This window comes from Triturus cristatus, chromosome 9 (assembly GCF_964204655.1).
Source record: "Triturus cristatus chromosome 9, aTriCri1.1, whole genome shotgun sequence".
In the NCBI taxonomy this organism is placed as follows: domain Eukaryota; kingdom Metazoa; phylum Chordata; class Amphibia; order Caudata; family Salamandridae; genus Triturus; species Triturus cristatus.
The window spans coordinates 566,577,355-566,595,412 of NC_140592.1; the positions used below are offsets into that span (position 1 = coordinate 566,577,355).

An 18,058-nucleotide genomic window follows, 5' to 3' on the forward strand; every position below is an offset into this window, starting at 1 on the left:
ACCCCCCCCCCTCCACCCCCATCCCCCGCCCCCCGCACCCCTACCCCTCAAATTATGCCCCCCAGCCATTTCCCCCATATCTTGCGGAATTTTTTGGGGCAGCCCCGGGCAGCGTATAACGACCGCTCCTGGGCCGCACACCAATCCACCCCTCTACTCCAAGTAGCCCTGCTAGGTGGGTCTGGCTGTGACCACACGGCCGCTATATCCCTCTTAGCTACCATTAGGGCAGTAGTGAGAAAATACTTGTCGTTACGGGACCCATCCAGCCCGTCCGTGATGCCCAGCAGAGCCATTTTAGGCTCATGGGGGACCTCCCATCCCAGGACCTCCGCTAGGTCGGTCTCAATCGCTGCCCAGTAGTCCTCCAGGCGGGAGCAAGACCACACCATATGGAAGAAATCCGCCGGAGCCACCCCACAGCGAGCACAGGAGGCGTCCGCGCGGAGGCCCGCCCGATACAGGCGGTCCGGAGTCAGATAAGCGGCGTGGAGGTAATAGAGCTGGATGAGCCGCAGCCTAGCGGAGGTGGTAAGCGATCGAGGGGCCATAAGGGCGTCCCTCCAATCCGCGTCATCTAGGGGTCCCACCCAGACCTCCCATCGCTGCTTCAGTCCAGTCCAGTCTACCGGGGTATTGTTAATCAGGGAATTGTAAATGCGGGATATTCCACCCTTCCCCAGGCACCCCAACATCACCTGAGCTTCAGGTGGGCTATGAGAAGGCAGTCTGGAGTCGAGAGGGACGTGGGCCCGGACCACATGGCGCAGCTGAAGGTATCGATAGAATTGGGAAGACTGCAGCGAGAAGCGGGTCTGAAGCTCCTGGAAGGAACACATGTGGCTCCCCCGCCATATATCGCCCAGAGTGGAGATCCCTAGGAGATCCCATTGCCGAAAACCCGCCAGTCCCACCACCTCCCGAAGCCATGTCCCGTGCCAAAGCGGTGTGAGCTGTGTTTTCGTCCCCGACCATCGGGTGTGCCTCAGAGCTGCACGCCACGCGAGAAAAGGGCCCCGCACGACGCCAGGGAGCGACAGGGGGACCGATGCTCCATAGAGCATGTTTTGGATAGAGGAGAATCCGAGGCATTGCACCTCGAGGCGATAGGCCGGATCGCCCCATCCACTCGAGAACCAGTCGTGGATCACCAGCAGCTGGGTGGCCAAGTAATATAGATATAGGTTAGTCATGCTCAGGCCGCCGTCGTAGGAGGGGACCCTGCAGCGATCTAAAGCCAGCCGGGGCCTGCCGCTGCCCCAGAGGAATTTGACCACCATCTTATCCAGTTCCCGGAACCACGGGCGCGGAAAGGGGCACGGGGTGTTTTGTAGCATGTACAGAAACTTGGGGAGGATCATCATCTTATAAAGGGCGACTCTCCCCAGCGGATTCAATGGGAGTGTCTGCCACCGGAGCATATCTGATCTGGTTTTGTTGACTATGGGAGCCACATTGAGGGCCCAGCAGAGTTCCGGAAGGAGGGTGACCCAGATCCCCAGGTATTTAAAGGAGAGTCTCCGGAGGGGAATGTCCGATTGCCAGTCGAAACAGTCCCTTGACGGGTGTAGCGGGACTAGAACGGATTTTTTAGGGTTCAGATGAAGACCCGACGCTTGGCCAAACCGACGGAGGATCCGGCGGACCTGGGGCCCCGAGGTCGCTGGATCAGAGAGATAGAGGAGGACGTCGTCCGCATATAGGGCGATCTTATCGGGGGTCATACCTGGCCAGTCCCACCCGCGAAGAGCGGGATCCGAGCGAATCAAGACCGCCAGGGGCTCCATGGCCAGAGCGAAAAGGAGGGGCGAGAGCGGACATCCCTGGCGCGTTCCTCGACCTATGGGAAACGGGCGGGATAGAGCTCCGTTGACTAAAACACGGGCCCGCGGGCTCGCGTACAGGACCGCAACCATGGCACGGAACTGGGGGCCGAAGCCCATATGCTCCAGGACCTCGCCCAGGTACTCCCACCCCACTGAGTCGAAAGCCTTTTCAAAGTCGACCAGCAGGAAGGCCAGATAGGGGGAAAGGCGGCTGCGGTGCGCTAGAGCGAGGTGCAGGCGCCGCAGGCAGTGTCTGGTCCCCCGTTCCGGCATGAATCCACATTGGTCCGGGTGGACCAGGGAGGCAAGAGATGGGCGCAACCGCTGCGCGAGGACCGTGGCATAGATTTTGAGCTCGGTGTTAATAAGGGATATCGGCCGGTAGTCCGAGCAGGACTGTGAAGGGGGCTGCGTCTTAGGGAAGACAACTATGGTTGCTGTGTCCGTCTCGGGCCGGAACGAGCCCTTCTCCACCGCGTCCGCAAACAGGTCCAGAAGCCTCGGGGCCAGAGTCTCCCGATAGTGAGCGTAGTATTCCTGAGGGAACCCATCAGGTCCCGGGGTTTTCCCGGGCGCCAGGCGGCTGATCGCGGCCTCAATCTCCTGCAGCTCGATAGGTGAATCGAGGGTCTCCGAAACCTCGGGCAGCAGCCGCTTGAGCACTGCTCCATTCGTCCCCAGCAACTCCTCCAGGGAGAGCGTGGATGGCCGGCGTCGGTACAGCCGGGAATAATAGCCAGCGAACGCCTGGGCCATCGCCACCGAGGCTGTGTGGAGGCCGCCCGCAGAGTCTGCGATGGCTGGAATAATCCTGCCTGCCCGAGGGTAAGTGGCCAGCCGGTGGAGAAGAGTGCCGTTTTTGTCCCCCCAGCCGTATACCCGGGCCACCGAGGAGCGCCACAACGTCTTTGCCGCCTCCAGGGAGTGTAGGCGAATTTCTTCCCGCAGGAAGGCCAATCGACGCGACCGGGTGTTGTCTCCCAACTCCCCCAGGTTGCGCTCCAGTTCCAAGGCTTGAGCTTCGCAGTCCGCGAGTTTCTGGGATTGAGCTCGCCGTTGCCGTTGCAGATGCCCCTTAGCGGCCCCCCGAATAGTCGCCTTGCCGGCCTCCCACAGGACAGCAGGGGAGGGGACGGAGCCCGCGTTGTGAGAGTAATAATCGGCTATCTCGCCACCGATCACCCTCCGAAAAGTCTTGTCGTGGAGGAACCAAGCGTTCAAACGCCACATTGGACGGGCAGAGAGGGGGGGGGGGGCAAGAGCCAGGAGCACCGGCGAGTGGTCCGAGAGGCCCCTCGGGAGAATGCGCGCATCCTGCACCCCTGCACAGTCGGTAGATGGGACGAAGATGAGGTCGATCCGGGCATGGGAGTGATGTGCCGCCGACGTGTGGGTGTACTGGCGAGCCTGCGGGTGCCAGATCCTCCAAACATCACAGAGGCCCTGAGATTCGGCCCAGGTCGAAAGCTGCTTTGCACGAGCGACGCGGGCCAGGGATACCGGACCCGTCGAGTCCAGGTGGGGCGCGTAGACCGCATTAAAATCCCCGCCGAGGATGAGAGAACCCGCCTGAAGCTTTGGGAGGAGGCCCCCGGTGTAGGAGAGGGCCGACGACAGGAGGGATGGAGCCGCGTAGAGGGACAGCAGGGTGAGGGGTCGCCCCTCCAGAGTACCACATACCACCACCACCATGCCCAGGGGGTCCAAGTGCACCTGGGTCAGGACGAAGGGAAAGGATTTGCGGAGCAGGATAGCTACCCCTCGGGACCCCCGCGGAAAACTGGAGTGCCACACCCTGTCATAACCATAGCGGGACAGAAAGGGACAGTTATTGCCCAGAAGGTGAGTCTCTTGGAGGAGGAGCACATCAATCTCTGCGCGTTGTGCATATTTGAGGACCGCCATGCGTTTAAAACGGTCCAGAAGACCATTAACGTTCCAGGACAGTACACGCACGGCGGCCCTAGGAACAGGTGGGTCAGCCATAGTCCAGGACAGAGGAGGGGGCCATTGGAGGCGCGGCTGGGCACGCCCCTACAAGGGAGGGACAGCAGGACATCGGGCAGAAGAGCAGGTCAAAGAGTACAAGATGCCTTGGCACAACAACAAAGAAGGAGTAACCCCCATCAACAAAACCTTCCCCATGAGGAAGAAACAACCCCAAACCAACCCCAAACCCCCACCCCCCACCCTATACTTCGAAAACAGAAGCATCTGTCGCCCGAACCAAGTGAAAGAACCACCAAGCTAGAACGCTCGGGCTTGAGCACTAGTGGACCCCTGGTACAGCTGAAGTCAAGCCTGATTCACCTGCCCTGGCCAAGAGCAACATTAACAGCGGAACACTCCACCCCCCCCAAAGAAACACAGAGAGTCAAATGGTAGGACTGCGAGAGAGGTCCGAAGTATCCATCAATTCAGCCGGGTGGGTCGCAGGGCCCGTAAGCCGGGGCGACACGGCCCGTCGCCCGTCAGCCGCGGGACTGGTGGGCACAGCCGAGGAGGCAGAAGATGCTCTCGACCCCCGGCGCGGCCGTCCCCCAGAGCGCGTGGTGATCACCTCCTCCGCCGTGCGCTTCCGGAGTAACGTGCGGTGCCGCCGGCGGGTCCTCGATGTCCGGGGCCTCCCCCCCGCACACCCGCAGGCGAGCCGCGCCCAGCGCGGTGCAGAGGATGCTCTTCCGTCAGCCAGGACCAGGCCGCTCGTGGCGTGTCAAAGAACAATGTCTTGTGCTGGAAGATGACCCGGAGGCGGGCCGGAAACTGAAGCTGGTACTGGAGGCCCAGAGAACGCATCTTATGCTTCACTTCAGTGTAGGAGCGGCGCAGTTCTTGGACTTCGCGAGTGTAATCCGGGAAGATCATAATTTTGTGGTTTTGGTAGTGGAGGGTGTCAGTGCGCCGGGCCTCGTGGAGAATGGCGTCTCTGAAATTCAAGAGCTTGAGGATGAATGGCCGGGGGGGCGCACCAGGGGGCCTGGGGGCCAGGGCGCGATGAGCCCTCTCCACCACGAACGAAGCAGAGAGGCTGTCCGCCGGCATCCAGGATCGGAACCAGCGTTCCATAAAGTCATCCACTCGGCCCGATTCGACCCCCTCCGGGAAACCCACCTGGCGCAGGTTGCTGCGCCGAGCGCGGTTTTCTGCATCTTCGACCCGGCGATGTAGCTCCTTAGAGTGGGTGGTCAGCTCCCGAACCTGGTCCTGGAGATGGCGGATGTCATCCTCCGCGGTGGATAACCTGGATTCGGCTTCCGAGATGCCGGTGGTGGCATTCCGCAGGTCCTGCCGGAGGAGAGCAACATCCACCTTGACCTCTCCCACCATGCCTTCAAGGGATGCACGGGATGAGTTGATGGCCTGCAGGATGGCAGCAAGGTCCGCAGCGGGGGCCGGGGCCGGCTCGCCAGTGGGGCCGGGCCCCTTCTCAGAGGTCGTGAATTTGTCCATCCTGGTTTGGGTGGCCCCGGACGCCGGCTTGGTGGCCCTGTCGCGGGGGCGGCGTTCAGCGAAGCCGGGCAACAGGATGAAGACCCCCCCGCGGGATATGGACGGGTGCCCGGGCTGAAGCGGAAGCAGAAGGAGGAACGTCCGGGGGGTCCCGCGGCGAGAAGTGGATGGGCACCACCCGCCCCAGCGGGACAGCCGATCTGACCCCCGGCCACCGTCTCGCCCGTTGCCCTCCGCCGACAAGGTGAGGGCCAAGGTCCCGGGCCCTTAGAGTGTCCCCCGAGTGCCCCGCAGCTGATAACCTCCAGGCCTCGACTCCTGCGCACAGGCCACCTCTCCGAGGCCGCGCCTCACCGGTGTGGCCCCACTACAGCCCCAGGGGGGGCATGTCGTCACTCGGCGGGTCTCTTCGTCCGGGGCTCAAAGCGATGGGAGGGGGGGGGAAGGACGGCCCACACGCCCCCCCAACCGCCGATGCGCGGCCCGAGTCCAGAAGGGCCCCCCTGCGCCCGGAATCCAGCAGGCGACCTCGGGCCCGTAGGGCCAGTGCAACACTGCAGCCAGGGGGAAGAGGGAGAGGGGGGGAGCTGGGGGCCCGAGCCCCCGGCTGCCGATGCACAGCCTGATGGGGGGGGTCTCCCCTCCGCACCCGGTCCCAGGCGGTCCCACGCAGCCGCACTCACTGCTTGCTCCGCAGCTCCAGTCCACTCAGGGGGGGGTCGTCGCCCCACTCCTGGGTCTCCGCGATGTGCCAGTGGGGGAGGGCCGCACCCCCCCGGTGCCACCAGGACCCGCGGAAGCCTCGTGGCCGCCCTCACCTCGTCCCCTGCAGGGTCCGGCCTGTGCCCCTCGTGGGCGCCGCGGGCTCAATTTCTCAGCGCGGCCGGGCCAGAGCTCCACGGCCGCCACCATCCGCCACCGGTCGGGGTCCGCGATGTCCAAGCGGGTCCCGCAGTGTCTGCGGCGCCCCTGGGTCAGGCCCGGGACAGCAGGGCAGCTCCACAGGTCACCGCCACTCAAAGCGCGCCGGCCAGGGCAGTGCAGGAGGGATTTAGGAGGATTAGCGGGGACCGGCGCCGGGAGCCTCACGGAAAGGCGTCCATGACGGTCAGGCGCCACCTAGCGCTCCTCCAATTGCGACCATTCTTAATAATCTTAAATCGAGCCGGCTCTTGCAGGAATACTTGTGCTCCACATTGCGATTGAGAGGAAGGCGGTGGGCGCGTTAAATCTGTGAGTCCCAGTCAATCAGGATCGGGAACTTTACTGAACAGTTGCACAATAAATTGGCGAGGGTCACACCACTCCTTTCCTTTCAGTATTTCAAATATCATCAGGTTGTTTTGCCTCTGTTGGTTCTCCATGTCGTCAACCTTGGTTTGAAGGTATTCCAACTGACTAAGATGATTGACAATTGCTTTAACTGTAGCTGTTCCCACCTCCCCTGCATCCGAAACACGCTGTTGTAACTCGGCGATCTCTGTAGTGAGACTAGTGATCTTCCCCGACATCTCCGACAAGGACTGCTGTGTTTTCAGATTGTCTGCCCTTGACTGGGCATAGTATGATTGTGCCTCAGAGTGCTGGATTTGGAGTATCTGCATGATTGCCATCAAAGACAGTTCTTGTGATTTATCATCTATACAAACTTCTGTAAAGGCCAGGGAGGTAGAATTTTCACAGGAAGTGACACCGGGTACATCAGAGCATGAGTGAGGAATAGGAGTAGAGCACCTAAGAGGGGATTGCTTTTCAATAGGCCGTTTACTTTTGGCAGCCCCAGTCCCAGCCTGGACCTCTGACCAACGGGAAATAAGTGCTTTCACCTCACCCTTTGAAGTGACCCCAGAGACTCCGATTTTGTTAGCTTCCTCTTAGTATTGCCCCGGCCCTTCAGAGCAGACTGGCCCCCCACCTCATGACCACCCATATCACTGCTGCTAAGATCTTCATCAACAAACGGGCCAGCAGCGCACATATCAGGGGGAGGCTCATAATCCAGCAGCCTATCTCTATTGTCCCAGTTGGGAACCCTGGCCACCTTATCCTGTTCCCCCAATATGACTGCCACAGTACTCACAATTTTTACAATGCAATCCCAAGCTTGAGAATCGCCAGAGGATTCAGTTCATCATCTTCATGCGAGGGGAAGTAGTGGGTAGCTTGCTGTAGTCACCATGTTGGGTCTGGGAGCCGATAGCCTGACGGAGAGCAGGTAGGTCCGCGGGGTCCTCAGGGTCCGTTACACAGGTACTGCAATTGCTTGCAAAGTCTGTGGTACTCAAGGATGTTGCTCTATTCCCTCAGGCCATGGCTGCTGCCATTATTGCCTCAACTAGTGGAGATTTGCCAAACAATGGCTGTTCTTTGGCTGCCAGTTGAAAGCAATCCTTTGCTGCTCCACACTGCAGCAATTTTAAGATAAGGCACCCAACACGTAGCTTTGCAAGGGACAGAACTACTACCTGTAGGCTAGCCTCACCTCCTTGTTACACTCCTGCTCCCTGGCCTCCAAAATGCACCCCTTAGCAGCTCCATGGGCTCCTCGCCCCCGCAGAGCACACTACATCTCTGTGGTGCCATACTGTCTGGAGCAAGTTCACTAATCCGAGGCTGAAAAGACTGAAAAGACCCGCCAAGGTAGTCTACTAGTCTTCAAAATCCTCGTAGCGTGAAGCAGCAGCATCCGAATGTCAGCTACGAGATGCCTGCATCGGCATGCAGCTGTCAACCTGCCATCTTCCCTCCTCCTCCTTTAAGACAATTATGAGACTATGTAGATCTAATGATATGAATGAAGATACAATGTTGTAGGTGTGAATGCTGTTTTTAGAGTCTATGTGGAATGGTGACTGCATTATGTATAGGTGCTGACTGTGGTATGCTAAAACACTGGTGTAGTAGTGATGAATGAGTAAAAGTTGACAGAATGATTAGTGCAGTTGTCCTGGTCTCTGTGGTGGATAATTTCGTAGTGTAGTAATAATGGTTATGATTTATTTTGTTACAATTCCATAGAAAGGGGTAGTAATGGAGGGTGTTAATGTAAAGGTGCAGTTGGTTTGGATATGGGGGATCTTGGTAGAGTAATGGAGTGATTTTTGCAGTGTGGAGTGTTGATCTTCTGAAGTAGTTGTGCTGGGTATGAAGACTGCTGACAGAATTGTGCTACTCCATGAGTTTTGAAGGAACGGATCAGGTGATGTGCGTACTGCATGTGGTGGTATTTATAGAATGGTGTAGTTATGCTGACTGTGAGGGATGTTAATTGAATAATAAAGCTGTGCAGACAGTATGGACTATTGATAAAACAATTTTGGTCTGTTTACTGTAAAGATAAAATGCCGATGTGGTGAGGGCTATTTTGGACACAATGATAAACGTGCTTTAGCTACATGGGATCGTGGTATAATGTTAATTGGATATTGCATGTGTGTTGTTTGTTGTTGAGCAGAAAGTTCTAGTGATGGTTATGTTGATTCTAACAGAACATGCAGTTGTGATGTCTTTTGGTGGATATTGATAGAATGGGTTAGTTACTCTTCATATGGTGGCATGGATAAAATTGTGTAGCTATGTTGGGTGTAAGCGAATATTAACTGAATGCTGTTGTTGGGCACTAAAAAGAATGGTGCAGTTATCGTACCCCTGGGGTGTTGTAGTGAATGAGCCACTTTTGTGGTCTGACACCCTATGATGACCCTCGACCACCACCATTTTGTATTGACTTAAGTGTGTTATGTTACCTTAGCCTTAATGTAGGATGGGTTTGCATATGCCTGCTTTTCTTCTGCCTTTTAGTGGAATAGTCTTTCCAAGAATAGAAGGTATGGGATGTTGAGGTACAGTGTTGTGGGTGGTGGTGCACACATGTGCTCAATGTTGTATACTGAGGGATTAAGTGTATAATGTAATTTGGGTTATGTGAATTATGACTTTGACCTATTGTCTTTGACGTGGTCTAATGTCATTCTGCCTTCTGACTTTACCTTGCTTCAAACTTTTCTGTGTGCACAGTGGTGCTTGTAAGTTGTGTGGATGAGAATTATAGGTGCTCCTTTGACATGGTCTCATGTCATCTTGCTTTTCTGATTCCATCTTGCTTTAGGCCTTCGTGTGCATGGCTTAACTCTGAAGCCATTTTCTGTGCCTGCACGAAGCTGCAGAGTGGGGAGGGCATGGTCTGCTCTTTTTTCCTGTTTTTCGCATTTTACTGACTAGAGAGAACTGGTTCTTATCAGAGGAATTTACATGGTTTGACTTGTAGTCATAGCAAGGGCCTGAACTAGGGGGCGTGGCTTGCTAGAAGCTTCGCTGTGTTTTGAATGTGTATTAAAAAGGTGAGTCTACACTGGCTTGGTGGAAGTTCATCCGTGGAGCAGATGTGTTGTCACGGAAAAGTGGGGTCACCTCTGAGCTTTCGCCCGGTTCAAGCAATGGACTCCCCTTGAACAAAGTGGGGTGAAATGATGGAGCATTAGATGAGGTGTCTCTGCTACTAACTGTCTCTTGATTCTTTACTGATTCTCTCCTTATTTTCTGATTCTTATATCCATACATATATATATATTTCTACATATATATTCAATCATATTATTGATATGTTAGAGTCTGCTATGTTAGGTGCATTTGGCTTACTGTGTGATGCTATTAACTAATAAATACATCCCAGATATAACAATTTGTCTTTCCCTTGTAGCAGGAGGTGTTGACTCTTCTTGGCCAAGTATTCTGTTGTAGAAGGATGGGTGAATTCCCTTCTAGCAGGTAATTGTGTTATAGGAAGTTGGCGCTACTCCTCACAAGTGATGCGCAAATTATTGTTTTCTTGCCTTGCCTTTGGGGGAGTGTTTAAAGTTTGCCCACCTTAGGAAGTGCTGTGTATGTTATATTCCATAAGTTTGGAACTGATATTCTCGCCCTGGGAAAGTGACGGTACATTCCTTGGTACAGGGGAGATCTAGAGTTTGTCATTACATTTTTGGCGTAGTTGGCAGGATCTAAACATTGATTTAAAAGGGGAAGAAATGTTTTTTTTTTTTTTTAGAAATTGAAAGCAGACTCTTAGATATCAATTGATTTATTTGCATGGGGTTAGCCCATATGATGTGCTGGCTCGTGAAGTGAGTTAGAATTGGTGTGTGTGTGTTTAAGTGTGTTTTGTAAAAAGTGCTTATAAATAGCTTGCTACGTTAGGCAGAAAGGGCTGGATCCCTTTCAAGTGTTTGTTAAGGAATGCATATCAAATGTTTTCAGTTGCAAAGTGAATGTAAGATATCAGAGCATAACTCTGAAACGTGGGACTCCGAGATTACAGACTCTGGAGTTGCGATGCAGGGTGTTAATCAGCAGGAGATTAATGGCATTTTAGACAGAGACAGCGGTGTTATTTTAAATGTGTTGGTTAATATGCATCAAACATGTGGGCATTTGCAAAAAGAATGTAGTGAGTTGAAAACAGAGCTAGTTGATGCCCAGTTTGACAATATATCTTTGAAGACAGAATTAAACGTGTACCAGGCTCTGAAGCCGTTTACTTTGACCAGCCAAAATGATTCAGATATGATAAATGTAACAGAGAATGCAGTCAGACTACGAGCTACACAGACAGTTTTAATTAATTCTTCTAAAGAGGTTTTTCAGCCAGAAAGGAATGTGCATGAAAGTAAACAGAATAATGTTTTAGGCTTAACGATCACCGGTTGTGGACATAAATTAGACATGACAGTGAATGATACATTTTGCTTCGAAAGAGAAATGCAACAATATGATTTTGGATGTGAACAGCAGATTGTGTACAATGATTACAGGAACGTGCAGGGAAATGAATGGTTACTTTTAAATTCACATGCTGGACAAATGCAGATGATTCTGTGCTTTCTGACACCAAAAGATTGTGGACCGAACAGCGTTAGAGAAAATGTGGTTTGCCTATGGGAGAGTGCAATGGTTGTTAGGTGGCATGTACAGACAGAAAAACAGTTTGCACAGGATTTAATAGAAGGTCCTGAGGTGGAGTTTGAAACACAAGAATTTGAAGTGAAGGTGCCCTATGTTCCAAAGGAAATTAATTTGAAACAGTACAGAATGCCAGATGGGCGTGAAGAGATCAGTGAGATCATTCAGGTCTTGACAGATTGAGGTGGTGACAATTCTTGGCGCATGACAGTTGATTATTACGAATTGGACAAATATATACCTTCTTTGACTGATGCTGTCCCAGATTTTGTTACAGAAGTAGCATGGGACTTGGTATGTGACTTTTGATATTGCCAATGCTTTTTTCTTTTTGATATGTCAAGAGCAGTTTAGTTTTTTTCTTTCATGGGGTGATAGACTAATGACAGTTAAGAATTTGCTTGAATTAGTTAGACAGAATGGGGGAGCATTTTCAGATTAAAGAATGTGAAGTCTTGCTGGAGGTCAGGAGAGGTTAAAGCTGTTTTTCCTCTCAGACATGTAAAGAGTTGTTCTGGGAGTGGCACACGGGAAGAAATGAAATACACTGTTGGTGCTTCATTTGAAAGCGTCTTTGAGATTGATGTTTGGGAGGCTTGCAATGAGATCATCCAGCAACGCTGAGAAGAGCTCAGGCTTTCTGTGAAGTCTGAGGAGGAATTCCTACGGGAGGGGTCATCCCAGCTCCTCTCCCCAGTAGACAGTGACAGCTTCTTGGAGATAGATGTCTGGGAGGCTTGCAAAGGCGCAGGTTCCCCCCCCCCCCCATGAGGAGAGTCGCAGTGCAGATAGGAGCAGACGAAAGTTAGCAGGAGTGCAGTTCACTTCAAAAGTTGGCAGGAGTGCAGTTCACTTCGGCCTTGGAGGAGATAAGGTGCGAGCTAGAGACAGCAGAGAAGTCTCTGCTTGATATGTTTGGCGAGGGGCCATTTGGTGTCCGCAGAGATTTGTGAAGGGGGGCAGCACCTGTGAGGGGTGCAGTGAGAGAAGTGAGAGAAGGAGACTGCCCCAGCCCTTCTTACTGTGTAAAGAAAAATAGATTTTACCAAGAATTCAGAGGCTAAAGCGTTGGTAGAATTCTTTGATAATTCCCCATAGCTAGAGGAGAGCTATGTAGACAGAAATCAAAATATTGAACTTTTAGAAATGCAAGATGGAAAAAGTGTGCTTTTGAACAATGTTTTTTGCAAGAAGAGTGATGCTTGTTTCTTTTTCAGATTCGCCCAGTTCTCCGCGTGTGAGTGGGACTCCCTTCTCCCGTGTGAGTGGGGCCCTCCCTCTCCCCCCCTTCCCTCCTTCCCTCCCCCCCCACCCCCAAGCCTGGAGTGATCGCCAGACCAGACGGTGGCGGCTGATGCCTGTGGCTGACCAGACTGAATGGGGTCCTCCTTTGTCAAGGAGATACAGATGCAGATAGATGGAGAGCTGTGTCCTGCACAGATGGACTGCTTCTTTTCAAGCAAAGAGGGATCAGCAGAGTGTGGAACTGTTTCCTTTACGTGAGATTGACTTTACATGCATGAAGGCTGTGTGTCTTTCACACAGGGTACCTGCTTGTGTGACAGTGAGGATAAAACAAAAGAGGGAACTACAGGATGTGCTTTGCCAGAACTGTTTTATCAACGTGAAGTTCAGATGCGATGGGAGACGACTGTGTGTTTATTGACACAGAAGGACTGTTTTTGTTTTTATGGATGGAGACCTATAGAGACGCTTTGCTGCAATCGGCGTAGATATTTTCTGAGTCAGAGACTGAAGAGCAATAACCTGTAGCTGTTGCTACAATATATGAGTTTGGCAGTAGAGTTTCCAGTTTAACCATTAGAGGCATTAGGAGCATTCAAAAGCTTGATTCATTTATTTTGTGTATCCATTCAACATGTATCCAGATATCTATGAGCTATTTCTAGATGCACCTGAGTTATTGCTTCTACATGTATTTAGAGAATACAGACCTTATGTGCTCTAAAGTGATTATCATATACTTTTTTTTTTTTTTTTTTTTTTGGAAAACCTTTATTTCAAAAAACAGGACACAGCTATTCAGCCGACAGCCCGAAGGTTCGGCAGCATTGAGAGTTAGATACAGTGACGTGTCCCCAGTACAGTACAAAGAGTAGTGCAAAGGTCCAATTTTAGGTAAACACAAAAAACCACAACAAACCCCAGCAAGGCAAGAACATTGAAAGCCCATGGTGAGAGTCCCCAGGGGAGGCCGGACCCCACTCATCTACTAGTTACAAAACGGTGTACGGAGGAAGAAGGGGGACAGCAGAGGCCCAAAGCAGTTCCTAAAACCCAACTGTGCTGGAAAGAAGGTCAGGGGGAAAGCTGTTCCTCGGGAGGTTCCAGATCCGGGGCAAGACATATTCCCCCCCTGTATTGATTCCACCGCCCCCAGATGGCATGCCATTTCCGGGGGCGACCTCTGGAGCAATAGACCGTCTTCTCCCTAAACATGCTCCAGTCCATGTTCTCTTTCCACGCGGTCAGTGTAGGGGGTCCCGAGGAGCCCCACAATCGCGCGATATCCCTTTTAGCGACCATGTTACCCAGAGTCACCCATTGGGTCTGTGCCTCATCGAGGTCAGTGGGCCCCCAGACGTTCAGGAGGCAACACCGCGCCTCCGGCTGCACAGCAATGCCCGTCACCTCCCCCATAACTGCATGGACTCTCCTCCAGAACTCCACAATGACCCCACATTCCCAAATGATGTGCAGGAAAGTGCCCACCATACCACATCCCCTCCTGCACAGGCCATCCTTCGAGAATCCCATGTGGACCAGCCTTGGCCCCGTCACATACACCCGGTGCAGTATTTTAAGCTGCACCAGCCTCAGACGCGACGGGATCGCAACCTCCTTAGGAGAAGAAACCGCTGACTGCCAGTCCTCATTATCCAACTCAATGCCATCCCTAGTCCACTGTTCTCGCAGCCCCAAAAGCATGTCTGCCCGGACGTTAATCAATTTCTTATATATGAGCGAGATCGTGCTCTCGGGCATATGACCATCAAGGACCCGGTCCTCTAGGGGAGAGGACTCCGGCACCTTCTCACCCTCCACGAGGACTGATCGAAGGGCGTGGCGCAGCTGGATATACCTGAAATACTCGGAGGGCCCCAGCTCATACTCTGTCTGCAACTCCTCGAAGGACTTCACTCTCCCCTTATGCAGCACATCTCCCACCTTGGATATACCTATCAGGTCCCACTTATCAAAGCCCTTCGTATGCCAGAGCCTTCCCAATCTCTCCGATTCAAACAATGGGGTAGCGAGGGTGAGCCTATCCTTCCAGCCCAACGAGTCAGTCGCCATCTTCCACACACGCACCGCCACACCTGTGGGCCCCGTGAGGGACGAGTCTAGGGACCGTGAATACAACGCCCTGTAGTAGTTGCCACCACGCAGCAACCACCTGTCCATGGCATACCCAGGGCTGAGGGCGGGGCCATAAAACCCATGGTTGATCGCGCTCAGCTGCGTGGCCCAATAGTACCGTCGGATGTCTGGAAGCGCAATGCCCCCATCGTACCACGGGAGCGTCAACTTTGCAATAGCTATTCGCGGCCGCCCATCCCACAGCAACGTCCGTTGGAGGCCTTCGACCTCCCGAAAGTATTTGGCCGGGACCCAGTCCAAAGTGTTCTGGAGGGCGTAGAGGAAGCGGGGAAGAGACATCATTTTGAACAGGGCCGCACGCCCAACAAGGGAGAGCGGCAACTTCCGCCAACCTTCAACATCTCGCCTCAAACGTGCCAGGGGGGGGAGCAGATTCTTCTCGTAGCGCACAGCAGGGTCCATGGATATAAAGATCCCCAAATACACGAAACCCTGCTGGGCGACCTGTATCGAACATGTTCTCGGGATCGGTGGGACCTCGCCACTAAGAACGTACAAGTACGATTTGCCCCAATTAATAACGAGCCCCGAGTTCCTACCGAACGATGCGAGTACGTCACAGACCACTATAAGTGACTTCTTAGGTGAGGCAAGATACAACAGGATATCATCGGCATAAAGCGAGATACGGTCCTCGTGATCAGGCGACCACCGAAGGCCCCGTATATCCGGGTGCCAACGTATCCACGCAGCCAACGGCTCAAGGGCGAGGGCGAACAACAGAGGCGACAGGGGGCAACCCTGCCGAGTACCCCTACCAAGCCGAAACGGAGTAGAGGCCCGACCATTCACCACAACATTCGCTAGCGGTCCCTCGTACAGCAACCTAACCCAACTCACGAAACCGCGACCAAAACCAAACTTGGCCAGCACGGCCCATAAGTATGCCCACTCCACCGAGTCAAAGGCCATCGTGGCATCAAGAGACGCCACAATAGCCGGTTCACGCAGCGTGCCCGCCCTGGCGATGACGCCATGAAGACGCCTAAGGTTTAATGCTGTGTTTCGATGCGGGATGAATCCGGATTGATCCGGGTGAACCAAGTCGCCAAGTACCCTAATCAAACGGGTCGCCAGGAGTTTAGCCAGAATTTTCGGCTCAGCGTTGAGGAGTGAAATGGGCCGATAGGAGGCGCACCTATCTCGGGGTTTACCCTCTTTATGTATGACCACGATCGACGCCAGCCGCTGGTCCAACGGAAGGATCCCATCCCCCCGCGCCTCCAAAAACATGGCACGCAGGTGAGGGGCGACCCTATCCGGGAACAGCTTGTACAGATCGATCGGCAATCCGTTCGGTCCAGAGGCCTTACCCGAGTTTACCGCGCGAATAGCCCCCGCCACCTCGTCAACCGTTATGTCACCATCCAAATCGTCCCTATCTATGTCAGAGAGGCAGGGCAACTCAATATCACGGAGGAGATCCGACGAGTCCTCGGGCGGCCTGTCCGACACAGAGGAATAAACCCTATGAAAATACTCCGCGAAACACTTCACAATCCCCTCAGGTTCCGCAATCGCCTCTCCCCTCTCTCCCGTCAACTTTGGCACCACTATTGACCCGTTCTTTCCTGTCCAACCACGCCAGGAGTTTCCCTGCCTTATCGCCAACATCATACAGGCGGCCCTGTTGTTCCCTACTGAGGGTCTTAGCGGCGTTCGTCACCAGGTCCCTATACTCCGTCTGCTTCAAGCAAAGCTCATGCAGTGAGGACTCTGTAACCCCCTCCTCCATAGCCCCCTCAAGGGCCGCGATCTCCTCCTCTACCTGCCGTACCTCGCCATCCCTCCGATTCTTGGCAGCCACCACCAGGGAGAGGGCTTCCCCCCGAAGCACGGTCTTAAAAGCTTCCCACAGCGACACCGCCGAGTCCACAGTTCCCAGATTGTCCTCGAAGTAATTATCTACCTTCTTTACCAGGGCGCTGCGCATCTTGGGGTCTCGGAAATACCATGGGTTGATGGGGGCCACCCTCCCTCCTCCCTCCCGACCTAGATCCAGACGGATCCACAGATTATCATATACTTTTGATGAGTTTTTCAGTTTTGCAATGGAGCATTTCGATCATAGTTGCTTTTTAGTCATGATTTGTTTTGACTTATGTATTTTTGTGTAGCCACTTCAACACATGAGTTAATGTTTCAACATGTGCTTTTTAGTAGTTGTGACTTTTACTTTAGAAATGTGGTTTTAAATGGTTTTGCTTTCAATTGAGATATGCAGTGCTTTAATGATAGGTTTGTTTTTCAGTTATGATATACAGTTGCTATTTGCTTTGCAATGATTTCATTTTTGCAGTTAAGAGATGCAGTGCTTCATTCACAGCTGTGCATTTAGTTCAGGGATTTTGTTTTTGACATATGTGAATGGTGATGATCGAGGGTCATGGGGTGCAATGTAGTGAATGAGCCACTTTTGTGGTCTGACACCCTATGATGACCCTCGACCACCACCATTTTGTATTGACTTAAGTGTGTTATGTTACCTTAGCCTTAATGTAGGATGGGTTTGCATACGCCTGCTTTTCTTCTGCCTTTTAGTGGAACAGTCTTTCCAAGAATAGAAGGTATGGGATGTTGAGGTGCAGTGTTGTGGGTGGTGGTGCACACATGTGCTCAATGTTGTATACTGAGGGATTAAGTGTATAATGTAATTTGGGTTATGTGAATTATGACTTTGACCTATTGTCTTTGACGTGGTCTAATGTCATTCTGCCTTCTGACTTTACATTGCTTCAAACTTTTCTGTGTGCACAGTGGTGCTTGTAAGTTGTGTGGATGAGAATTATAGGTGCTCCTTTGACATGGTCTCATGTCATCTTGCTTTTCTGATTCCATCTTGCTTTGGGCCTTTGTGTGCATGGCTTAACTAACTAACTCTGAAGCCATTTTCTGTGCCTGCACGAAGCTGCAAAGTGGGGAGGGCATGGTCTGCTCTTTTTTCCTGTTTTTCACATTTTACTGACTAGAGAGAACTGGTTCTTATCAGAGGAATGTACATGGTTTGACTTGTAGTCATAGCAAGGGCCTGATCAACCGTTGCTCTGACCTTGAAGCGAGCTGGTACGGGCTCTCTGAGAACTAGGGGACGTGGCTTGCTAGAAGCTTCGCTGTGTTTTGAATGTGTATTAAAAAGGGGAGTCTACACTGGCTTGGTGGAAGTTCATCCGTGGAGCAGACGTGTTGTCACGGAAAAGTGGTGTCACCTCTGAGCTTTCGCCCGGTTCAAGCAATGGACTCCCCTTGAACACAGTGGGGTGAAATGATGGAGCATTAGGTGAGGTGTCTCTGCTACTAACTGTCTCTTGATTCTTTACTGATTCTCTCCTTATTTTCTGATTCTAATATCCATACATATATATATTTCTACATATATATTCAATCATATTATTGATATGTTAGAGTCTGCTATGTTAGGTGCA

At 52.7% G+C, this 18,058-nt stretch overlaps 1 protein-coding gene across 5 annotated transcripts in view; it reads right to left on the bottom strand.

Annotated features, from left to right (window-relative positions):
• The window catches only part of KLC3 (kinesin light chain 3), a 1,068,754-nt gene that overhangs the window by 346,073 nt on the left and 704,623 nt on the right, over positions 1-18,058 (bottom strand). The window lies entirely within an intron of this gene.